We start from the raw sequence: 6,000 nt of genomic DNA on the forward strand, positions 1-6,000 counted from the left end.
TCCCACAACCTGTTTTCTCCTTGAGGTCATGGTGTCCTACATTGCCAAGAAAGCCTCCCAAATAATTCAGTTGCTGTTTATATTGTACCTGTAGGTGCTGAATGTAATAGTTCTTTAGTAGTTACAACAAGCAAGGTAAAAAAAGTAACAGCCCTTAGCCAAATGTGTTCAGAGGCTGCAGTCAGTGGAAAAATGGCTTTTTCTACAATGGAATTCTCCCTGTAAGACTGTTGAACATCAGTGCAAAAATGGCGAGTCCACAGGGGCCCACACAAAAACCTGACATTTGGTATTGATGTTTTAGATTGCTGGAAAACAATTCTGCTATCAACTCAGTTGAGTTTACACGTTTCATTTAGTAAAAATGTTCTTTTGTTTTCTAAAGTTGTAAATGGCTGTTTTTTTTTCCAGTGTGGGGATGCACTCACAATAACAAAAACAGGTACACAAATTAGCTATACGATAATATTTCATTGAGGTGAACAGAAGGGAAAAAAACCCCATCTGCCGATAATATGGTAATCCCTACCATCAGATATCTCATATTCCAGCTCTCTAACAGTCATGAATTAATAAGAGGTAGCTTTGCCTGTGGAATCCTGTTTGTCACTAATTGGCTGACTTGGAACACAGAAATGATGCAGGCCAACTGCTCAACTCCCAGCAGTAGCTCGCCTGGCTTGGATTTTTCAATCTTTTTTTTTTTTCTGACCATCCATCGTCAGCGGTCAGTGCAGTGTGGACCGTGTCACAGCAAACAGAGCTCTGGAAACGGCGAGGCCAGGTTCAATCAGCTCCGAACGGGAGACTCTTCAGATCCCAGCAGGCCTGCAGGGCATCAGCATCCATCTGTCCCCCCCGTACCGGTATCCACCTGTCATGTCAGGTCCAATCATCCGGTCCCAGCCTGAAGACTTTGGTGCAGAGGAAAAGGTTTTTCCAGCTACTGGTCCTCTGTGGGTCGGCCATATGTCCTTGCCAGTCAGGGGCCTGTGGTGCCTGGAAAGTGGCAACGTTGTGACACCCACACTGCACGCATCAAGTCCTCCGTCTGCCTCAGGATTTCAAGGGTGGTAGTGTCACATGGCGTGCCAGGAGGGTGAGGAAATAGATGGTCGAGTTAGTGAGTCAGTGGATCATAAGTGTGAGGTGCCACTGTATGCCCTGAGAGCATGGCAGAGTTAATTAACATTGTGCTAAAGAGGAAGTTCTGATATAAGCTGCTGTGTGTATAATCAGAGTCCTATAGTAACCAAATCACAAGCCCAATTCATAAAAATAGAATGATAATAATTATACAGATGTTTAGCTATTATCTGTATGTATTGTTTCGAGCTACGGTTACCTTTCAGAAGCATTGTTGGCAGCAACGGGTGTATCATCAGCATATTAGATGTTTCCATTGACAATGGGGAGAACATCATTAATTACATACAGTTACAATAACATACTGTTATATTGTTTCTTTTTTATTGGTTATGATTTTGTGTGTTAGAAATAAGCGTGAAAGTTGAATTTAAGGCAACTTATAACTTGTTACTGCATTGGAACTTTACTCAACCTTTATTTTTGATTTATTATTTGTTCTACGTTACTGTTTTATTTTATCTGTATTTTGAATTAAAATCGTATCGCTTTTCAATTGATTATGTTAATTGTTGTGTTTTTAAGGGTTTTCTAATGCATTTGGTTGCCTTATATGTTATGTATTGATGGAAGAAATACTCAGATCCTTTACTTAAGTAAAAGTACACAGTCAAAAAATACTCCAGTCCAAGAAAAAACTCCTGGATTCATAATGTTATTTAAGTAAAAGTAAAGATGTATTATCATCAAAATGCACAAGTATCAAAAGTAAAAGTACTAACTATCCAGTATGGGTCCCTTCACATATAACATGATTATGTTTTTATCAATAATTTAAACATGTTTGAGCATTTTAATGTTGAAGTTCATCAATTTGGAGCCATTAATATATATACTTTGTATAGTAGTTCAGTAGTACTTCATCAGATTATGTAAAAAAAATAAATAGCTAAAGCTGTCAGATAAATATAATGTAATAAAAAGTAGAATATGTCCCTCTGAAATGTAGTGGAGTAGAGGCCGACAATGGAAATACTCAAGTAAAGCACAAGTATGTCAAAACCTTACTTCACACAGTACTTGAGTACATGTTACATCCCAACACTGGCCTCATGTAGAGCACTTTATATTTCCTCTGTGTTGAAATGTGGTAAACAACTACGCCTTTCCCTGCATGTAGAAAACATTAACACTTGTAAAAATCTGATTCTGACATGATTCACATTAAATAAACACATAAGCAGACACAACACTCAGATACTTAGTGTTTAATGATGATGAATATGAGGTTAGCTTTGCAAAATAATCATTCTTTGTTGTTTTTCCTCCAGCGAGCACTGTGAGGCTGTGATCAGACATATTTTTTGCACGTGTAGGCATGATGCTGTCATGGTGGGGTGGCACAAACATCACATGAAATAAAGGTCACATTTTCAACGCAGCCGTCCTCTATGGAGCAGATAATTGCTGCATACGTTCACATATTAATGAGAATAAATCTGCTGCAGCTCCTTCATGGGCGCCCGCGTGCTATAAGATAGGTAGTTAATATTAATAGTGCCGTGTGTTGTTTGGAAACAAGGACGTCGACATATGCTAAGTAAGGCATTCGTTAGCTTAGTTAACGACCTCATCAGCATAACCGGTTATGGTTCAGTGTGTGACGGTGAATACGGCAGCACACCAGGCAGCTCGAGTGCCTCTTGCTTGTTATACGCAAAAACACAAAGCGCAGAGAACAAGAGCACAAAGGGCGTAAGGACTGTTGCATCACCTTGTTGCTATGCAACTGTCTAATTAGTCTTAGGTGGCTAACCTGAAGAATCAAAGGGGGTATGATGGTGAAAATAAGAATGGGATGGAGATGGGAGGGTGTGGGGAGATGTTATCCTCACTGAGAGGAGCACAGCATGGAGAGGTTTTCTCATCTTTTCCCCCCAAAAAACAATGCGGCTGGAGGATGGATGGGATATTTCATACCAATCAAAAGCGACACCATGTGATTTTAAGTGATCAGTACCTCCTCTGTGGTTGAAGCTTATCATTGAAACTATCTGGAAAAAGGCTTCAGATACTTAGAAAAAGAAAAAAAAAGGATCATACTGTATGTAATCAAGACCACAATGGGAAAAGCTAGAATACACCAGAGCTGTCATTATCATCATCTCCTGATCCATTTTCACTCACACAGCTTTCAGCTCATGTGGTCTGGTCGTCATGACGAAAAATGGCAGAAAAAGTTTATAGTCACTCTGTGGAAGAATAACTTCTGACTCTGTGTTGCTATTGCTAATTGTTTAGCGGATGCCATATTATAGATTATGCGATGTCCCGTTAAAGCATGCAGCGATGAGAACTGCATTTCCTGGATTGTGATAGGCAGTTTAATCTTTCAAAAAGTTACCCTTGTGGGAAAAGTTCAACATTTGGGGAAATATGCTTATCGACTTTCTTCCCGAGAGAGATGAGATCGATAGCACTTAAATGTTTCAGCTCGGCTCTCTCCAAAGTTAGAAAAATAATAACACTTCTAAAGTTTGGTAGCTGACATGTTTTATTTTGTTTGTTTCATCCGAACACAAATAGAAATGTGAAAAAACGACTATTTGTGTGTTTTACATACTGTCGGAAAGATGATCGTTTTTTTTCACATTACTGCTTGTGTTCACATGAGACAAATGAGATTCATGTTTAATAGAGTTGTTGGCAGGCAGGGAGCCAGTTTAGCTGTTTGCTTTTCTTCACCCTTGTTCTACACCTACCTGCTGTTATTTGACCTTTAATGGCACCAAAGACGGTTACTGATTGAAATATCAAATTAATGATATTCTCTGCCCCGTACCGTATGATGCACTATTATTTATCAGCTTCCTGTTTTGTTTGTATTTTTACAAACAATGAAGATTACTTTAAGACCCCCTGCTAATCACCACTGGAATAACATTTGCATTTGAAAACAGGTGCATGAGTTCAACAAAGACGCTACAAAAGAAGAGGTGTACTTTTACATACTTATGCAACGGCTCTGAGAAACAACAGGATGCTCGGGCTTCTCAGAATTCAGAGGCAACGCCAAGAATAAAGAACAAGTAACTGGCATTTTGCCAAAATAGAGGAGATGTGTGCCCTTAAAAACATTAACAAGATATCTTGGGGGGGTAAAAAAGTAAATCTGAAGATGATTTTCTTAAATGCCTGATGATTAACGCAGAGCTTATTTCTGCACTTTTCTTTGACAACTATTAGTGTGAGTGTTCAGTAACAGACTTTAAAGTCACGCATATTTTTAGCAGCCATTTTTCACAGAAATACCCAATAGATGCAGATTAAATAAAACCGATGAGACCGTTAATGTGAGGCAACCCAGATTTCAAATGATGGCTTCGAAAGCGACTAGACTGCCCTTTGTAAAGGGCTAAAGAGGGGAGAGCAGATGACAATGGATAATATCTTGATGTATGAAGCTTCTGCAGTGAGCTTTAAATGTCTTATCTAAATTCGTACACAATGACAGCTCTTCTCCCCAACCATGTCACGTTTATCATTTTCGTTGCACCGCCTGGCAGATAATGGATAAAAGAAAATCAATAGCCAAAGTGGGAAAATCTCACTGAATGAACCATGGGCTGATAGCAACGAGGGCTGATAAATGCACTCAGTTCTCACGCGTACTGTATTGACTGTGGGGAGGATGGTCATGAGCCTAATTCACAGGCCCGCTCTTTATTTGTGCATATTTTGTATCTTTTTCAAGCAGGCTGCAGGAAATTCCACATTTGATGACATGAATGCTTTTACAACAAAAAACCCGAACATGAGTGAGGAGTTGGAATTGTAGGTATTTCATTTTAAAACAAGGAAGGCAGGAAATCATAACATAGAGGTTTAGAGATCCATGGTTGAATTAACCTGCTCGGGAGCACTTGGGCAAAAATTTGCTGCTGCCCCCCCCCCATATTAAGAAACTTTATAAGGTTTGTTGTGTGGTAACTAGATAAAACACAGACAGATAATACAAGACAACAACTTGTTTTTGACCTGGGTCCTGTATTATTGAACACAGGTCCTCTTCTTTCACTGGATATTGTGCTTTAGTTATACATATTCCCATATTTCTGACAAATTACAAATCAATATAGTTTGACCTTGTCATGTTTTCTTCAGCCTTATTCACACAGGACTAGTATTACTTGATGGACTTTCTTAATTTGTAATAATTGTAGAGGTCGTCTGTGATCTTAAACCCTGATGAATCTGCCATGTTCGGAATTTGTCAAGTGAAAATTCCACCACGAATAACCAATGATATTTGGTCAAACACAGAGGTCATGTGACAATATTAGTCCCATGGAAATTGGAATTTCTGTGATTTCTTTGATTACATTTCTCTGATCTTTTTTTTTATGCAAGGTTTTTTGTTTACTCCATTATTTTTTGAAAAGGAAGGAGCAACCCACTGGAGCAGAAGGTCTTTGTGAGTATTATATACACATAAATAGGTTAATCTATTTCAATGATATTTACAATCTTTAATACAAGCATATGTTACGCAAAGCCTTCGTGTACATTTTAGCAGCCAGCATGTTAAACCTACAAGCATACTATGTGCCGGACAGTTGTTAGCAACACTGATTCTAGAAAATCAACCTAAGTGCCTTAATTTCAACAAGCTTCTCATAATTATCAGTCCCATTAGCATGGGGCAGAAGGTTTGGTTGGACAAAAGAAACAGCTAATAGAGAGCTTTCCCTGGACTCCAGTGAGGCTGCTGGTGAAATGTTACACTGTCATCATTCCCACCGGTAGTGACTTTTAGTTAGTAGGTAGTAAGCTGGAGTTTTACAGCAGCAAACTTTGGATACCCGACTTCGGCAGTCGATGTGTCCTTGGGCAAGACACTTAACCCCAAGTTGC

Source organism: Anoplopoma fimbria, chromosome 19 (assembly GCF_027596085.1).
Source record: "Anoplopoma fimbria isolate UVic2021 breed Golden Eagle Sablefish chromosome 19, Afim_UVic_2022, whole genome shotgun sequence".
Classification (NCBI taxonomy): Eukaryota; Metazoa; Chordata; class Actinopteri; order Perciformes; family Anoplopomatidae; genus Anoplopoma; species Anoplopoma fimbria.